At 46.1% G+C, this 19,578-nt stretch overlaps 1 protein-coding gene across 6 annotated transcripts in view; it reads left to right on the forward strand.

The window, feature by feature from the left end:
• Nucleotides 1-1,028: 1,028 nt before the first annotated feature.
• SLC5A6 (solute carrier family 5 member 6) overlaps nucleotides 1,029-19,578 on the forward strand; it is a 377,063-nt gene continuing 358,513 nt past the window's right edge. Inside the window, exon 1 of one of the 6 annotated variants that reach the window (XM_029596258.1) lies at nucleotides 1,029-1,163. The gene's annotated coding sequence lies outside the window, so the exon portion shown is untranslated. Of the gene's footprint in view, nucleotides 1,173-1,222; nucleotides 1,410-15,294; nucleotides 15,555-19,578 lie in introns of those variants that run through there. The other 5 variants (XM_029596266.1, XM_029596264.1, XM_029596260.1 and 2 more) reach the window with 5 other exon arrangements.

The following is a 19,578-nucleotide window of genomic DNA, read 5'->3' on the forward strand; positions in this document are numbered from 1 at the left end:
GTCTGACCCAGTATGGCAATTTCTTATGTTCTCTTTCTTTCCCCCATGAAGCTAATCCTTAATCAGGCAAAAACAAAACAAAAAAATAAACCCTCTTCCTCCCTTAATCTCACCTCTTACCTTCATCTCCAGTTCCCAGGCAACAGTTGGTTAGGAGGCTTCAGCAGGGTAAAGTGGGGAGGTCAGCAGCTTCGGGTTCAGCTCCGAGACGAGGATAATTCACAAGCAATAGCAGATTCAGAGATGAAAGCACACAGTTCCGTTGTCTCAAAAGCTGCCAGCAGCACTGTAGAAGTAAAAGGAGAGACACAGGGTGCTGGAAGAGCTCTCTTTCTATGCAACTACACGCATCTTCATCTTTCTTCCGCAACTACCTTGCAGTTTCTGTCACCTCTGGTTGGCTCCTGCTCATGAGTCATCACTCTGCGACTGCTGGGCTGCCCGAGGCAAAGAAAAAAAAGCAGACGACAGCAACTTAGAGAGCTGCTAACTCAGCTGCCCAGGCCAAAACTAGCCCAACCTGCACAAAAATATCTTTGGCATAATCTGGCAACAGTGGCTACTCCACCTCCTTTGACAGAAGTTTGTCAACGGTTCCGATCCCCGTGCTTTCCTATTGGCTGTGCACTACACAACCACTGGATTCCAGCGCCTTCCTGCATGGGATTGGTCAATGGAAATGCATTCGTCACCAAGATCTCAAAAAAGGGAACGAGGAGGGGAGTTGCAAAAAAAAGAAAAAGAAGACGGTGATTTTACAAATGCTGCTATATTTTCTTTAAATAGCTAAAATCGCTGTCTATCGCGTTCACGATTTTAAAGACTCAATCGGATTGAAAATTTCACCAAATCTAGCTACAAAATCCTTAAATCGGCAACACTGCTGTCTACCCAGCGCCATGCGGGGGACAGGATCACTTGACCTAGCCGTCACTATAGAGACAAGGTTGATAGCCCAATCATCGCATCAGGACCAAGGCCTTCCCACTGCCAGTTTTAGAGGAGAGCTGGCTGGAGGCGCTCATAGTTTCAAGCGTCATGTCGTCATAAATTTGCGACAAGGCGGGCTCCTGTCCTTGTAGCGGACTAGTGGGTTACACGTGAGGCTGGAGCTGTAGAGCGAGCAAACGGTTAAGGATCGCTGGCCGACGGCGGAGGGAAAGGTGAGTGCGGTAAGCGACGATCGCTGCCTTAGTCGAGAGCGCCGGAGCTGGGGGAAAGGGCTGAGTTCTGCTGAGGCCGGGATGTACTGCTTCTGTGCCTTTCGGCACGTTAGTATCGGATGATGATAGCCTCGGAAATGCCAGTATGTCTTGTTGAGAGGCCGCCAGTAAGACTCCCACGGCGTGCCTCGCACGATCTGGAGATCTTCGGCTGCACTGGCTCTGGGAGTGCGTAATTGTTCAGAGGTGAGTTTTTGGATGAGAGGGCCAAAATACTATCTCCGTGAAGGTCCGGGGTTCTGTCATGCTTTGGTAGGAGAAAGAGAGCGAGATAAGTCAGATTGGGGTAGTATGAAAGGTTCTTTCCTTTTGTGCCTGTGAATCTTACAACTGCCCTTAAGGTTAAATAAAGCTGTAGGTTCAGAACGATTACAGAGCTTCTTAATATAAGTCTTAGAGACTGGTTGAAGGTCAAATTATTGGGAAGACTGGGAGTACTGAGTTATTGAGAGATTTTTTGAGGGGAAGAAAATGTCCGTAAATCGGGATACATTATATCTCGTAGTTTTTAAATCTGATATGTAAAAGTTAATATTGCAGAAATACGCCAAACTTCAGTAATTTAAAATGATTTATTGTGGAGGATATTTTTTAAGGTGAGGATTATAAATTGATTCCCTTCCCATTGGTGCTGGCTACATAAACTAAGGAAAGTGCAGATTGCCAGTATTCATATTTTTCGGTATGAATTCCTATTGAAAAACAAGGGCCCACAATGCCTTGCTACCTTGCCTTTTAAAGAAAAGCTGAAAAGTCCCACTAAATACACAGGTCTGTTTTTCAAGTGATTTTGAGGTTTTTAACCCCAGTGCTTTAGTTGGTTTTCCTGGGATTTTATGGATGTATAGAACGACTGTGGCATAGGAAAAAAATCAGTTTATTGGATTCATTAGATGACTTCTTTGTAGAGCTTATGGTGCTGGCCCTGGAGTTCCTTGTCTGAGGGGGGGGGGGAGTCTTAGACTTTGGTCTTCTGGATCCAGGGTGGGTCACAGGTCTGGGACCATGCTGGTACAGTATCATATTGCTGGTACATTGTCATAGGTGAACAGCAGTCCCAGAAATATGGATTATACTTACTCAGCCTCTGACCCAGAAGTTAAATGACCAAGTCCAAAAAAACCCAAACAGACTCTGAGCTAAGCAGTGGGGTACCTGACTCATCCCCTGAGCTAGAGCCCCTGTACCCTGGAATCTCATAACATAAGATTTGCCAGGGATACTCTGCCCCAGACCCCTGAGTCAGAGATGCACAATTGGCTATTTCCTAGCGTGTAGTCAGCTGGACTCAGGACCAATAGATTATGAGCTCCCCTGCTAGCAGATGGAGATGGAGTCAGGTTTCAAAGCTGACGTCACCCTAGATATACCCCTGCAGTGACCTCAGCCATTCAGTATCTCTCCGTCTTCTAGCAGATGTGGATGCTATCCCCACACCAACAGAGGTTTTTAGCAGGATTGCAGCACTAGTTTGAAGAAGAAAATTACCTCTAAACTTGGGAGAAAGATTGAGCCTCACTCTCCTGCGGTGATACCTAAGGGTCCCTCCCCCAGTTGAGAATTCCTGAGGTGATTTCCGAGATCCCTCAGAGGTGTGCCTTGGTCCAGTAGCCAGTTCCCGGCATGGACTTTGCTGCTGAAAGGCAGCGGTTGCAGGAAGCCAAGCGCGGAAGTGACGGCCTAAGTCCTCTCCCCCTGCAGCCGGAGACCGTCTCTGTACTCAGCCGGTAAGCACTGAGCCCAGATAAGTAAAGAAGAACTAGAGGCGTGAAAGGGCTTTGGTAAGTCCTTCCTCCGGTCTCCTTGCTTTATGCACCAAACCAACGATGTTCCCGATCGGGCAAGGGAAGGTGGTTTCTGAGCGGGTTGAGCGGACCCCATTGGGTTAGGCCCCACTTCAGGCTTGGTGGGCACTCAATATGGATGGATGCAGCAACACCATCTTGCAAGTGGTTTGGTGGCGCCATTTTCCCCCATCATCCATCGGTATGCGCAATGCAGGCAGGCCCTTTGTATTCCTAAGTGTGCACGTAACAGCACACATACTTTAGCATACAACCGGGTGCCTAGTCTTACGTGCATTGAGGCAGTAACTGGCTGAATGCAAAAGCTGCAGAGTACTATGGCTCCGGCAACAAAGAAGCACAAGTGACATTCCCTTTGTGCTGCTTGCCATATTAGGGCTGCACAGTCTGCCCTAAAATCCTTTCTGTGTCTGCATTGTGAGGAAGCCCAGGGAGGGCTGGTCTCTCAGAACATTTCTAAGTCTGGTCCTTTCCAGGCAGAGGATTGGTCAACTACGACCTTATCTGGTAGCACCCTGGACCTGAGCAATTCCGGAGCTGCATTCTCCCCAAGAGAAGGTAGTTCAGCGGCCCTTACCACAGTTCCTCCTGGGCTAAGTATGGACCCGGCCTTCAAGCCTTTGTTCAGGCATAGTCAGCTACTGCCCTTGCCCGGTCTGAGCCCCAGCTGGGAAGGCCTTGCCCTCCCAGCCATATCAGCATGCCTCGGGACATGCCTCACCTTTCCAAGGGTATCCCTGACAGAGCCCCAGACACCACGGATGATGAAGGGGATGCAGACTTTTTGGGGGACGGGGAAATCCATCCAGGCCTGGAACCATACTGGACCATGATACGGTTTTTCCCCAGAGACGAATTACTGGCCCTGGTCTCCCAGACCCTGAAGATGCTGGGAGTTCCCAGCACGGACCCTATGTCTGAACCAAAGAAGAGTCCCATCCTGGTGTCTACGGAAAGTCTCTTGCTATTTCCTGATGCTGCCATCCAGGAGTTTATTGACCTGGAATGGGATGCCCTGGAAGCCAGTTTTAAAGGAGGTCGGGCCTTGTACCCTCTGGACCCGGCGGCCAAAGAGTGCCTGCGCTTCCCAAAAATGGATGCCCTGGTTTGCGCCTTCTCGAAGCAAACAACTATCCCATAGAGGGAGGAGCGGCCTTGAAGGATGTCCACAATAGGTGGTTGGAATCCATTCTTAAGCAAGCCTTTGATGTGACAGCTTTGACACTGCAGATCGCTTCCTGTTGTGCCCTGGTGGCTCGTTCATGTCTGCTTTTCTCAAAAGAGGCAGACAGCTCAGGAACGCATCCCAGAGAGGCGATCGAGCCTGCCGTGGCCTTCCTAGCGGATGCAAGCTCTGACCTAGTGCGTCCTTTGCCCAGAAGAGTAGCCTCAGTGGTGGCGGCCAGAAGACAGCTATGGTTGCGAAATTGGTCAGCGGACGTGACCTCCTAAGGCAAACCTCACAAAGATGCCCTTTAAGGGATTCCTCCTATTCAGAAGTGAATTGGAAAAGGTAACCACCAAGTGGGGTGAATCTCCAGTGCCTCTGCTACTGGAAGATAAGAAAAAAAGGTCACAGTGCCCCTTCCCCATGAGGGGTTGGGCCAGGGGCTCCCAGCGCTTCCAGCCCTACAGAAACATGTCATTTCAGACATCTCGGTCTTCAGGAAGGTCTCAGTCCTTTTGGAGCAGATAACCAAAAAGAGGAATAGGTTCGACCCAAACTGCCCAATGAAGTTTGGCCGACCCACTCACGGCATGAGGAGATAGAAGAGGGGTAGTTGGCCCCCTAACAATGGTGGGTCGAGATCACGTTGGACAAATGGGTATTGGACATCATATGAGAAGGATACGCTCTAGAATTTCGCAGCATCCCTCTGGACAGGTTCATGATGTCTCCTTGCCACTCCCAGTATAAAAAACTGGCAGTCGAATCCACTTTGATAAGGCTCCTCAGTCTGAAGGCTATAACCCCGGTACCTACACCCCAATTAAGTATGGGGCATTATTCCATCTATTTCATCGTACCCAAGAAGGAAGGTTCATTCCGACCCATCCTGGATCTCAAGAACATCAGTCATCATCTGTGGATAATGCACTTCTGCATGGAAACTCTTCACTCTGTCATAATGGCTGTACAACTGGGATAGTTCTTAACGTCCCTGAACCTCTTGGAGGCCTACCTGCATATTCCAATCTGTCAAGACCACCAGCGTTTTCTACGCTTTGCGGTACTGGGCTGCCATTATCAGTTCCGGGCGTTGCCTTTCGGCCTGGCAACCGCCCTCAGAACATTCTCCAAAATTATGTTGGTTGTGGTGGCGGCGGCACTGAGGAAAGAAGGGATCCTGGTGCACCCTTACTTAGATGACTAGCTGAAAGGGGCGAAGTTGTTGGAAGAGAGCCTCCAAGTGACCAGCAGGGTAAGGTCCCTCCTACAGGAACTCAGTTGGGTTGTGGTCATGGACAAGAGCAGCCTCAAGCCCTCCCAGTCCTTAGAGTACCCGGGAGTCTGGTTTGACACCAAGCTGGACAAGGTCTTCCTCCCTCCTTCGAGGATAAGGAAACTGATGTGCTAAGTGCTTTGGTTGACGAAAATAATGCTTTAACTGCCTCACCCCCTTACTGGGGGAGGGAAGGAGTGGATCCCTAAACAATCAATGTGCTCCTAGATCCTGTAGGACCCTTTGAGTTTCCTTTGCAATGACCTCTTCTACTTCCTGAAATGGTGGCTTCATTGACTGCTTCTTCCTTTTTGTCCTGCAGACTAGTCTGAACTTCTGGGGATCCCTCTCTTTCACCACCAGCAGTTGGAGGCAGAGAACTTTTTTTTTTTTTTTTCTTGTTGCTATAAATTCTGGGATAGCTGAAAGTTTGTCAGTAATTCTCTGCCTCCAGCTGGTGGAAGGCTCATTGGGATAGCAGGACTTATGTCCAAGGGAAAAAAAAAGAAGCAAGAAATCAAAGAGCAGCAGATGCGTGGGCCCTCTGTATAAATCCAGACCTTATCAGACTTGTGCAAAGTTTCTTTTCTTTGCCTTGCAACATGTGGGGGAGCTCAAACAGAGCCAAATGTTTATGCTGAGGAGTAAATCTGTAGCCCAGAATGAGTACAGCAGTGCGATGGCAGACCAAGGGAGGAAATGTCCCCAATGCAGCTACTGAAAAAGCACCATAGCAGGCTCTTTCTGCCCAAAGTGTGAGGCTCTGGACCCGCTGAAGGAGATGGCCTAGGTAGGTAAAGGGGGGCCGGGAGGCATGGCAGCTACAAACAAAATTTTCCATAGAGAGAAGCTGATGCCCATGCACAGAGACAGCTAGGGAAGGGCTGAGAGTGGCAGTGGAGTGGTGGAAGGTTTGTTGGGGGAGCCTATGAAGAGGCAGCCCCAGGCAGAAGGGAATACTCTAGCAGTAATCTCGAAGAAGAGGAAAGTGAAAATGAATTCTCCGAGGACCAGCAGGATGGTAGTTCCGGCCCGGAACTTTAATCGCAAAGAATCTAGAACTTTCAAACATACCCTACTGAGCATGTGCAGTTATAGTCATTCCCTGCCCCCCCCTCCCCCGGCAGAGTCCCTCAGTTTGGTTTTTTCCCCCCCCCCCCACGGAGCCATGTGTGTCGGTATTTAGCTTTGCTCTTATCTCGGTTTTTGCAAGTGATTTTTGTAGAGCTGTAGCCGTTCTCTCTCTTTTATCTTACTGTAGTTTTATCTCTTTTTTTCCCTTTTTCTTCTTTTTGCACCCTTCTGCAGAGGCATTCTAACCTTCAGATGTCAGTGGTCTGTCCCCAGTTGGCTTTTCAGTTGTCTTGTAACACCAAAGGAAACTTTGCAGTCTTCTTCCAAGATTCCTTCTCTTGTTTACATCCTAGACTTTTTCCTGTATCCAGGAGGTTCTAGAACTACTGTCGTCGGGGTTTACTGATCCGAAACCCTGCTTGTAATGTTTTCTCTGATGCAGCATATTGTTTCTTGCTGGCCCTCTCATCCCTCCTCTGCCTTAGGCGCCCCCTGTTATGCATGGGGGGTTTTCTGTCTTAAGAATTCCCAGGTTCAAAATTGAAACATTGAAATCCAGTAATGGGTTCAGGTAAGAAAAGGAATTTCTTGTATCTCTAGACCTAGCTGAAGCATATTTACACATCCTGATAAGGGACTTTAGATACTTTTGATTAAAGTTTGCAGTGTTAGGCTACCATTTTCAATTCAAAGCATTACCATTTGATCTTGAAATGGCACCACACATTTGCCAAGGTAATAGTGGTGGTGGTGGTGGTAGTGCTCCTGAGGAAACAGGAAGGAGAAATGTATTCTTACCTGATCATTTTCTTTCCTTGATTCCTGCTAGATCAGTCCAGAACTTGCCCATGAATTCAGGGTCAATAGGGCTCATCACCTCCATCCAGAGAATATTTCTATTAACTCTCACCTCTTGCCGTACTCAAGGTATGGTCCTGTGGACCTTGTCTTTTATGTCAGAACAAGCCATTAAGCCCATAACAACGGCTACATTAAAATGTTTTTTTTCGGTCCATTTTCGAACATAGCACCCTTCCACACTTTTTTTTCTCCCTCCCCCCTTCCCCTCGCTCATTCACCTCAGTCACTCATCCCTTCCCTCCCCTCAGTCTTACTCACCCCTCTGTCTCCCACTGTCTCCCTCCCCTCACTCTCACCGCCCCCCTTCATTCTCCCTCTCCTTCCCTCAGTCACTCTCCACTCTCTCTGTCCCATCCCTCACTTTCATCCCCTCCAAGCCCCTCTCAGCTCATCCACAACACCTTCCCTCTCCCTCAGCCCTCCTCCATTCCCTCTTTCTCTTCTCCACACCTTCTTACCCTTCCCACTCACATCCCTCTGTCTCTCACTGCCTCCCTCCCCTCCCAGCTCATCCACAACCCCTTCCCTCTCCCTCAGCCTTCCTCCACAGCTGCTTACCCTTCCCACTTACTCACATCCCTGTTCCTTCCATCCCCTCTCATCTTCCCTTTTCTTCCCCTCATCCACAACCCTTTCCCTCGGGCGGCGCAGACGGGAACTCTCTGGGGGTCCCTCCCTCGCGCGTGCCTCACCACTGGGTTCGCTGCTCCTCCCCGTGCCATGATGTAAGAGGTCGCGCTCGGCTCTGACCCGAAATGCTCTCCCGCCCGCACATGTGCGGTAGAGCTGCTTTCTACTGTGCATTTGCGGGCTGTCGGTCAGAGCCCATTTATAAGGTAGATAGTTGGGTTCAAGGGTTCTTTACTTAGTCACAGTGCTTTAGTGGAAGACTACTGGCAGCTGCATAGGACCACGCTTGCCTTGTATGACCTCACTCTGAACTATAAGAGGTGTGTCCTGTCTTCAGCTGCGGGGAGGATATATCCCACAAGTAAGGACTGGTCTAGCACGAATGAAGAAAAGAAAATTCAGGTAAAAACAGTTTTTTTTTTGTTTTTTTTCTTTCTGTGGTCCTAGCCTGAGGATGCTCAGTCTCCCCTTCCAGCTTGGACTGCTGGATTGAGCGGATCATTTCCCTGGCCACATTACCCCCCCGCCCCCCCCCCCCCCCCCCCCCCGACTTGCCAGATCAAGTGACCTTTCTAATAAGGTCTCCACTTTCCTTTGCTGGCTCTACCCCTTCTACTGGGTAGTATCTTCCTCGAAGATTGCCAGGGCACAACCACCCTTGGGAACTATAAATGACTGTTCCTCTACTCCTTTTTGAGGTGGATACAAAAATTCCTTCGCCCTTCTATTTGCTATGGATATATGTGCTATCTCCCATTCTGCTGTAATCATATCTAGTATGCCGGGGGAATGCCCTTGCTGGCTTCTTAATCCTTGTTCCTGCTGTTTTTGCAGGAGGCAGTTTGGACCACTGCACATGCATTTGAAAATCCAATTATACAGAGGTTGCTTGCTCCCTGACTTGATGTCCACTTTTCATTACTGGGTGGGCACAACCTGACCACATGATTTAGAGAGATTTCTGCAGCATTGAGCAGGATCATTCTCTGTGGACTATCCTGATACGACATTTATTTTCTTCATCAGGGATGTCATGTGTACTGTGTGCCTGGTACCTATATAACAGCGCTTCTCAACCAGTGTGTCACCGAGCACCGGCAGGTGTGTCGTGTGCTCCCGGTCTCTTCCACTGCTCTTCCTTCCCTGTTGCCGTTGCCACTGGGCTGGGCTATCAGCACGTTCAAGCCCAGTGGGAACGGCAGCGGTGCTGGAAGAAGCTGTGGCACCTTTGGCTGGCCTTTTCTTCTTCCCACGCCTGTCCCCCCCCCTCCCCCCCCAACCTGGAACAGAAAGTGATACACAGTGCGGTGCGCGGGAAGGAGAGAGAGCCGTGCCGCGTAGGAAAAGTATTAGCGGCGGCGGCAGCATCGGCCCCTGAGCAATTGAAGCAGCCGGTAATCAGGAAAGGAGACAGCAGCAGGAGCCTCCCGCGGCCGATGGGATTCTTCTTTCTTGGCCTGCGGGGGCTGGAGGAGGAGGCTGCTGCAGCTCCCATTTGTGCTTGGGTGGGGGGGGGGGGGAGGAAGTGAGTGAGAGAGAGAGAGAAGCAGCCAGCCAGCCTGGGTGTAAGTGAGAGAATGTGTGTGTAAGTGAGAGAATGTATTTGATTGAGCGCATATGTGTGATTGAGAGAAACTTGTCAGAGAGCTGATGTGTGTGTATATGTGAGAGACAATGAAAGTGACTGCTCAAAGAGATGACTGGTGTGTGTGAGAGAAAAAGCATGGAGGTGAGAAATCTGGGTATGTGAGAGAGCGCGGGGTCTGTAGGAAAGAACCATCCACTTACCTGGTGGAATGACATTTGAAATGACAGGTACTAGCGCACCCTGGCTACTGTATAGGCGCTGTATACCGCTGATTCAGTAAGATGGATTGCGCAGCCTACCGCTTCATTGATGCGCCTTGGACGCCACTTGGATTTGCGTCTAATTCGAATACTAAATCGAGTGGTATGTGAACCAAAATATCGCGCGGCAAACGAGGGTGCGCCCGGCACTGCTGCACTCTTTCTTACGCGTCCTTACTGTATCAACCCGTGTGAGAGAGAGAATGTGATTCAGGGAATGAGAAGCCTGTGCACGTGGAGAGCAAGCATGGAAATGAGAGAGAGACTGGTGTGTGTAACAGAGAGAAAGTGATTATGGGAATGAGAAGCCTGTGCATGTGAAGAGTGAACATGGGAGTGAGAAATATGGGCGTGAGAAGCCTATATATATATCTGAAAGAGAACATGGGAGTGGGTAGTCTGTGTGTGTGTGTGTGTGTGTGCATGAGAGAGATCAGGTGACTGGTGTGTGTGAGAGAGAGAGAAAGTGATTATGGGAATGAGAAGCCTGTGCATGTGACAAGTGAGCATGGCAGTGAGAAACCTGGGTGTGTGTGACACAGCATGGGGGTGAGAAGCCCATATATCTGGAGAACATTGGAATGAGAAGCCTGTGCATGTGGAGAGAACAAGCATGGGAGTGAGAGACTGGTGAGAGACAGAGAAAGTGATTATGAGAGTGAGAAGCCCTTATATGTAAGTAAACACAGGAGTGGGAAGCCTGTGTGTGTGTATGGCATGAGAGAAACTGTTCAGGAAAGGTGACTGTGTGTATCAAAGACTGTTTGGGAGATGATAGGTGTGTGAGAGACAGAAACTGGTCATGGGGACATGACTGGTATGGTGTGTGTGTGTGTGAGAGACATGGGCCCTAAGGAAGAGGACCACGAGTATAGAGCTTAGCCTCTACTGCTGCTTCTGGTGTGTGCTACAGCCTGCATGGAAGAGGAGTAGGAGAGCTGCTGGAGGGGGTAAGTAAAGGTGGCTTTTTGAGTTTATTTTTCTTGATTAATATTATGTGATGTGTCTGCTTTTTTGAAATATTTTTTTGTTGTTTGGAGAATGTTTAATAATTTTTATGAGTTTTTAATTGTTGGATGTTATTCTGTTCATAGCTGTTTTGAAACACTTATTTTGCTTATTAGTATAGTTTTACAATTATTTCTGTGTGTGGATCTATAGCTGCTTGCTAGTTCTGTTTTCCTAATAAGAGGTGTATTGGTTTCTAGGGCCTGATTTAATATTTGTAGTGTTGCCTTTTCATAGATAGGGTTGCTCTTGTTTGCGTGTATTCCATAATACAGGTGTAACTGTGTGCGGATTAGTTCATGTGCATTACTACAGATCCTGGGAGTATGTTAGGTTGGTTCTGTGTCTGTTACCGTGATGAGATATTTTACTAGCATTTATGTCAGTCTTGTTGTGTTTTCTCAAGGGGACATGCATTGGTGGTAAACTGCTGTCTTTTCATAAGTAGGGCTATTGAGCATGGAAGTAGAAGGAGTTTGAGTTGCTGTTACTGAGGTGACACCAGAACAAGAATATCATTTTTTTTTTGTAGGGTGAGTTGTATGGGGAATGTCATAATTCTGCTTTACATCCATTATTGTGGGTCAGGGGGGTTCTTGTGGATGCAAACTGTACTTTTACATCTAGCCCCATGACGATCATGGGTCAGTGTGTCATGCATGTGAGAACCATCTGTCAGGTGTGTCCCCACAGAAAAAAGGTTGAGAACCACTGCTATATATAATAGTCTTGGGGGAATTCTGCGCTACTGCAGAGCGCAGGATTTGCACAGAATTCCCCCCCCTTCCCCCCCGCGCAGAATTGTCAAATTCTGCCCAGAAAATAGCAGAGGAGACCTCTGCATGCTGTTTGCGAAGAAGGAAGACTCCTGTGTGCTGCAAATGGAGTGTGTTCCACTCACAGCGAAGATAGAAGACCCCGATGAAAGTGTGTGTGTGAGAGAGGGGGGAGGGGAGTGAGAGAGCGGGGGGGGGGGGATGCTTGAGTGTGGGTTTCAGAGAGAGGGAGTTTATATGAGAAGATTGTGAAGGAGTGTGTATATGTGTGAGAAATTGGGAGCTTGTGTGTATGAAAAAGGGATGTATGTGTGTGAGGGAGCCTGTTTGAGGGTGTGTGTATGTGTATTGGAGAGAAGGAGCATGTGTGTATGAGAGAGAGGGACAGAGGGAGCCTGTGTGAGGGGCAGTACTGAGAATGGGGACAAACTCTGGGACTGGCAATAGAGTGGAAGGGGTTGAGCCTAGATGTGGATGGGAGAGACACTGGTAGGTGGAGGAGTTGGGGCCTGAGAGGGCAAAGTGGCCAGGGGAGTAGGGAGAGCGAGTGGAAGGGACACTCTTACAGTGAATTTCTAGGGAAATTCTGCATTTTTAAGTAATCACTTTTTTCTGTATTAATTTAAAATGTAATTACTTAGACTGTCATTTAAATTGTATTATTTTGACCAATATAAAGTTTGCAGAATTTTAAGTTTTTGTGTGCAGAATTTCCCCCAGGAGTAATATAATCTGTTTCCACTTATGCAGAACAATGTTAAAGTAAAAAAAAAAAAAGTATTCAGAATTAATACATTTTGGAAAAAAATATTTTTTCAAATACAGTCATTTCTACTGAGCTTAGCTGATGACACATTACCTATAGGTGTGGGTATGGATGGATTGATAGACACTGTAGATATGTTTTATAGGTCAGTATGTGGCAGCTCCCATTCTTCCCAATGTTCAGCTGATGGTCCGTGATAACTGTTGCAGCCCACTTTAAAGCCTTTCATGCCAGCTTCTGTTTTCCCTCTGCAAATACAGGATGGTTACAATGCCAGGGCAGCCACAACTGTGACTGAGAGCTAACCAAACCAAATGCTGGCTTGAAAAAACAAATTGGTTTATTACTCTGCAGTACCCACTGACACAGTAATAATTTGCAAAAGGCCCCTGGTGACTTCATTTGTTGAAAATGGCACTTCAAAATGCAGGACTCCTTATTCATGAGATTCTTTAAGTCAGTGGTTCTCAACCTTTTTTCGGCTGGGACATGCGTGACACACTGAACATGTGACCATCATGGGGCTAAATGTAAACATACACTCTGCATCCATGGGAACCCCCTTGACCTCCAATAATGGATGCAGAACTAGGGCATTACCCATAGAACTCACCAGGCAAAAAAAAGATATTCTGGTTCTGATGACATCTCATTAAAAGCAAAACAAACTCCCTTTATTACCAGGCACAATAGCCCTCCTTATGAAAAAGCAATAATTTATCACTAATGCATATCTTATTGAGAAAACACAACAAATAAGATTGATACAAATGCCTACATGCTAGTAAAATACCTCACCTCTGTCACACACACAGAACCGACCTTCACCAAGTACAGAAAGACCACAAATTATAAATATGGAGACAAACTGGAATGGAAAACCAAAAAAAGCCATTCTCCATGCAGTACAAACCTGGAGAAATGGAAACAGAAATATAGCACCTAACACAGTCCCAGGATCTGCAATAATGCACAGACATTAATCTGCATTATGGAACACATAGCAACCCTATCTATGAAAAGGCAACACTACAAATATTAAATCAGGTCCTAAACACTAATACACCTCCTATTAGGAAAACAGAACAAGCCAAGCTGCTATAGATCCCCACACAGACATAATTGTAAAACTATATTAATAAACGTTTCAAAACAGCTGATGAACAGAAAAGGTCAAACAATTAAAACTCATAAAAATTATTAAAAATTGTCCAAATATCAATAAAATATTTCAAAATAGCAGACACCACATAATACTCAATAATTAAAATGGCAGTGAATCAAGAAAAATAAACTTAAAATGCCACCTTTACTTACCCTCTCCAGCAACTCTCCTATTCCTTTCCCTTGAAAGCACATTCCAGGAGCAGCAGCGGCTGTGAAGCTCTGTCCTCACGGTCCTCTTCTTTAGGGCCCATAAGTCACTCTCACTCTCTCTCTCACACACACACACACACCCACCCTAATTAAACCCTACGACCAGTCTCTGTCGCACACACAGACAGCAGTCACTTCCCTGCCTAGTCTCTCTCTCTCTCACACTTTCTCACACCCCAGTCACCTCCCTGCCCAGTCTGTGTCTCTCACACACACCCCAGTCACCTCCCTGCCCAGTCTCTCTCTCTCTTTCTCTCTCTCACTCTCTCTCACATTTTGCGCTGGCAGATTTCCCAGGGCTGCCACTGCCTTCTCAGCTGCACTGAAGTAGCAAACATTTATTTTAGAAAATTATACCACAGCACTCACACCTTTCTTCTGGCTGTCAGGATATCCCTAGACTCCCACGGCCGCTGGGAGCTCCAATTGCCCCATTTGTAATCAGCTTGCCTGATTGCCATGTTTACTTTAATCGCGGCTTTGCCGCACTCACTGTTGCATCGGGGGGATCCGTGGAGCAACCGGCCTCCTCATGCTTGCGACTCGTTGCTGCTTTGGGGAATCCCTACTCTATTGCAGTTCCCTGCCGCTTTGGAAGTGGGAAATCCTGGCGCGGCTGGCCTCTTTGCTTTGTGGCTCGCCACTGTGTTTAATTTCAGCACTTCCAGCCTGTGGCGGTCACAGGGTCAGGCTTCTTCGCTGCCAAGGGCCGGGCACTGCCACTCCTCCTAGCTCCCCTCTCAAACCACCCCACTCCAGGGCTGTGAGATGCCCCCCTTTTTCTTGCCCCACCGGCCAGTCAGCGGCTTCCTCCTCCTACTGGCAGGAAGAAGGGAGGAGGCTTCCCATTGGCCCGCGGGGGCAGGAAGATCAGAAGAGGCTTCCGATTGGCCCATGGGAGCAGGAAGAAGGGAGGAAGTTTGCCATTGGCCCGTGGGAGCAGGAAAAAGGGAAAGGGAAGTATAACTGGGGCTTTAGGACACCGGGAGCCACGACACACCAGCTGGTGCTTGGCGACACATTGGTTGAGAACCGCTGCTTTAAGCAGCGCTCCTGCGATTTATTTATTTATTTTAAATCTTTTCTATACCATCGTTAAGGTGGGTACCGTCACAATGGTTTACAGTAAGGCACATAAGATTTCCTGAGGAGTGTTAGCAGGAGAGGGTCAGATTTAGTACTTGATTATTTACTGGATTATGACTGGTTCTTGTAGACTATTTTCACACCTAGCAGTAAGCACCCTGCAAGAATCAGTCTGATGCCAGTCTTTAACACTTGAAATACTTCACCGTAGGCACAGATTACAGGTTTCTTTTTCAACTATCATCAGGTTCTAACATGCTGTCATAATTCCAGTGATGTAACAAGGCTGCCAATGCAGTGCTTCTGTGACATGTTAGTTGCTTGGTATTGTAAAGCCTGGGCCATTTCCAGGGAGGATTTTATTTCAGATTGTTATCGCTTGTGGAACTGAGGGAAAGCAACTTAATGGCTGTAAAAAAAACAAAACAAAAAAAAAACTTTTTAAATGTAAACTAATCTTACATTTAGTGGTGTTCAGGTTGTACTACTGTAATATTTTACCTTAGCACAGTAGTTTGTAGTAAAGCTATCACATTATAAGAGGCAGGCAGGGCCACCTGGAAGAAAGCCAGGGATTGTTGGCAAGCAAAAAGCCTGGTCTGGCCACCAGATTTCACCATGCCTGCTGATCCTTCAGACTTCTGTTTTACAGAATGGTAAGTAAAGAGTTTTTCTGACATAATGTTGGTGCTTATAGATCCTTAGCCACAGTGAAACACTTTTGATATTTCACATAAGTCATCATTATTCCTGTTCTAAGTTGTGTTTTTTTTGTTTTTTGTTTTTTTTTTTTAATTTTTCATGAGCAGCCTTTATAATTGCTAACATGTATAGCATTGTAACATGACATTTATGTTGCATGTTGTAGTTTAAGTAGACAGATGCTATAAGCTAGTTAAAGATGGTAAGCTACAAGGTTGTAGAACATTTTGAACTGATGTTAGTTTACAATCCATCTAAGATTATAGAAAATATTCTTAGAACATACACAAGGTTGCTAATGCTGGCAAATTCCAAGAAAACATTTAGATGTGAGATGAGAATTAAATTACCATATCACTATTCAGACTATTTCTTTATAATAGAAAGCCAAGCATAAAAATTTTACCAATTATATAACCTACTTTAGGGATTGGAAATATACAACTGAAATTCTATATAATGCTGTTATCCGTAAAATCATTTGAGGGGGAGTTTATGCTAGTGTCTTGTGTGGCATTCTGCCTCTCCATAAGGTACCTTATTACTTAATGTCTAAGATTCTATTTTTATATCATTTTAATAAAAATACTTCTCTATAGCTAGTGGCTTTAGGCATTCTTATTTTCAGAGAAACACAAGAGTGTGTCAGGTGAGGGGTACAGTTTCGCATTTGGAAGCAACTATTTTTTTGTTCATGGTTTCTCTGTCCCTGCATCATTCTGTATCTTTGGATGGAAGGAGCCCTAGCAAATCAATTTTAGATAATTTAGGTGAGTGTTAGAACAGATCAAATCATTAAAAACTTAGTTATGTTAAATGACATATAAAAATGACACTTCCCATGTATAATTGTATACAAACTTAGTTTTTGTTGAATTCAGCCTGCCTGCTTTTCTCTCTTACAGCCATAATTAACTACAGGTTAGAATGATGTAAAGGAACTAGCACAGGGTTAAAGAATGTTTTGCTTCTAGGTCACCAGTTCAGATATGGCTCAGGTTGGTTGTGACCAGAAGTCATTGCCATTTGATAGCCTGTGGCTTAGTGATCTCTGTCTAGTTCCTGGTAAACAGCATCTCTATCACCATTACCACTAATTGATGTCATTAAGATCAATATTCAAACTGGCCATTTAAATAACTTACCTTGTACATTATCTGGATAAGTTATATCTGGCTATGTTCAGCGGCATGGCTAAGCTACTGAATATACACGTATATATATCCGTGCTTAGCTGCATAGGTTATGACCAGTTCAGTTTAGACCTGCTGTATGGCATGTCTAACTTAGCTGCATAATTTATGTTGTTAAGACTGAATATCCGTAGTTAGCCACATAACTTGTATGGCTTACTTGCTCCGCCCACTTCACACCCACAAATTATGTGGCTAACTTTTTAGTTGCATAAGTGACTTGTGTGGTTAAGAAGCGGTTGCTGAATAGGTTACTCTTATCTGGCTTGATAGCGCTGAATGCGCTTTGAATATTGACCTCGATGTTGACAATCTCAGTAAAAGTTTGCATAAGCATAGTGACTGGATTGCCCTCTCCTCCTCAGAGGCAGACCCTCCACAACAAGGTTAAGAGCATAAAAAGCACCATGCTGAGTCAGACTAGGTTTCCAGCATCCTCTCTCTGACAATAACCACTTCAGATCTCTAGGAAGTACTCGGCATTTCTTTTTGCCTACTTCAGGAATAAGTGGTAGTTTTCCAAGTCTGTCTTGTTTATGCGATTTTCTTCCACAGTTCTTGTCTAAACCCTTTTTAAACTCACCTAGTCTAGAAGACATGTCCACTTCTCCTGCAACAAATTTCATAACTTAATTGTGTGTTGAGTGAAAACTTCCCTAATTTTGTTTTATATCTTAGTTTTCATAGTATCCCCTACTCCTTGTATTATCTGAAAGGGAGCATGGTTTGCAGTATGCTCTGTTCATGCCAGCATTTGCAAGCTCTCGAAAGACAGATTGGGTGAATGTGACCTCTGGCTGAAAGGTATTACAGTGACAGAATTCTGAGGAGGGAGAAAGCAGAGAGATGGGATCTTAACTGGTTAAAAAAACCCTTCCTACTTTCTGGTGGGTGTGGTTTGACTTGGTGATAGATTTATCTCAAGTTTGTCAACAAACCCAAATGAAAAATGTCTGTCTGTAGCCAACAGAAATCCTAAGGAATATATTGACTCGGTGCTGTGAGGTTCTCAGATTGTGATTTTGAGCTGAAGAATCGTGTGCTACCATTGCCAATCCTGCCTGGAATCTGGAGAGAACATTTTATTTTCAAATTTCTGGTTTGAGACAGGAAGGAGCAGAGCTGGGGAAAGGTATAGCAGATCTTCTAAAATAACAGGAAAGAAAATGGTTTTAGAGATACTGGCAGCTCCAATTCCCCTAAGAAATGGGAGTCTTAGTGTGGCAAATGCCTTTCTCTGTGTTATCACTTATTTTGGTGCTTTCTCTTCTTTTTTTTTTTTTTTCCCTTTCTCTAAAGCTCCCCTTCCTGATGCCTTCATCCCCTCGCTGACTCAGAGTTGGAGCGGAATTCCGCTCCAAGTTTAAATGCTTTTCCTTCTTCCAGGCTTGAACGCATCCTCTCCCCTGGTGTGTCTGAGCCCCACCAGCTTGTGTTGGCCTGGGAAGGGGGGAGAAGAGGAGAGCCAGAACTTGGCTGGGGGGAGAGAGTTTCCTGTATTTCTGCAGCAAGAGGAAGATTTGGCTGTAATTGCTGCAGAAATGAGGGTGGGGGGTGGGTGGGAGGCTTTTGATTATCCTGAACATGAAAGATCGTTCTCCTCCTTCCTACCACCAGTTGAAGGTTTAGGTAGTTAGCCACTGTCACTAGCAAGGAAAATCTCTGCCTGTCAGATTAACTTGATTCGTAGGATTTTAATCAGCTTGTTCTTCTGCTTATGACCCGATCCCTGCAAAGGGCGTATGGGTGCTTTGGTGTGCCAGGCTAGAGGTGGGAAAGGCAAGTTCAAGCAGCTGCTCCTGTAATCCACCTTCTTGGCACACCACACCATATACAGATTTATTAGAATTTTAAGCCTGCAGAATGTGTATCGAGAATTTTTCAGTTTATGCCAAGACCTGTTAAATTTATGGTGGATCTATGAAAAAAGCTGCACAGTTGTGTAGACAGCTTACCCTTTCTGTAATGAGGGCAAAGGTTCCCAATTTTTTCCAGTTTGAGGACTCTGAAAAAACTAGAGGACAATTATGAAAACTCATAACAAGGCTTTTAAGTGAGTAAATTTCTCCAGTTCACCTTTTTGTCCTCAGAAGGTGGCATTGTTTCCACCTCATTTTCTCCTGCTTCTTGGACCGATGCAATAAGTCGTGCTCAGTAGATTGCATGGTTTTACCTACTGTTTTAGACACTTTTTTTTACTTTTTTTTTTTTGTGTGTGTGTGCATATGTTACTTCTGATGCAGTAAGGAGTTTTGTAACAAAGTAAATGTAAAACTGTGGGTTCTGCTTAGCGGCCTAGCATGGAAATCCCATGCTAACGAGGGCATTAGTTATCCCCCAATTCGCAGACTTGCTCTGGCTTAACTCGAGTTCCCTGTACGTACCTGGATCAGTCCAGACTCCTGGGTTTTGCCTCCCCTCTAGCAGATGAGACAGAGAAGAGAAGACTCAGGTGCTACCTACAGTCCGTCAGTATTTCTCTGTCTCCAGAAGATAGTGGAGGTGCAAAGCCTACAGTCTAAGGGATTATTTAAAAACAAACAAAAAAAAAAACAAAAAACCAGAAAAGGAAGGTTAGGAAGTTAGGTTTAGATTAGGGTCTTGCGCAGAGATAAAAAAGAAGGAAAGGACTAGGGAGCTTTGAGCCTCCCAGGGGGTTGGCAGGTCCTGAGGGGACCACCCCCCCTGGTAGTTAGACTGCTGGATCCAGGGGTCGAGGATGCTCCTGTCCACCCCTACCCCCAGTGCTTGGGGTGATACCGGGGAGCCTGGATCACTCACCCCA

Source organism: Rhinatrema bivittatum, chromosome 3 (assembly GCF_901001135.1).
Source record: "Rhinatrema bivittatum chromosome 3, aRhiBiv1.1, whole genome shotgun sequence".
Lineage (NCBI taxonomy): Eukaryota > Metazoa > Chordata > Amphibia > Gymnophiona > Rhinatrematidae > Rhinatrema > Rhinatrema bivittatum.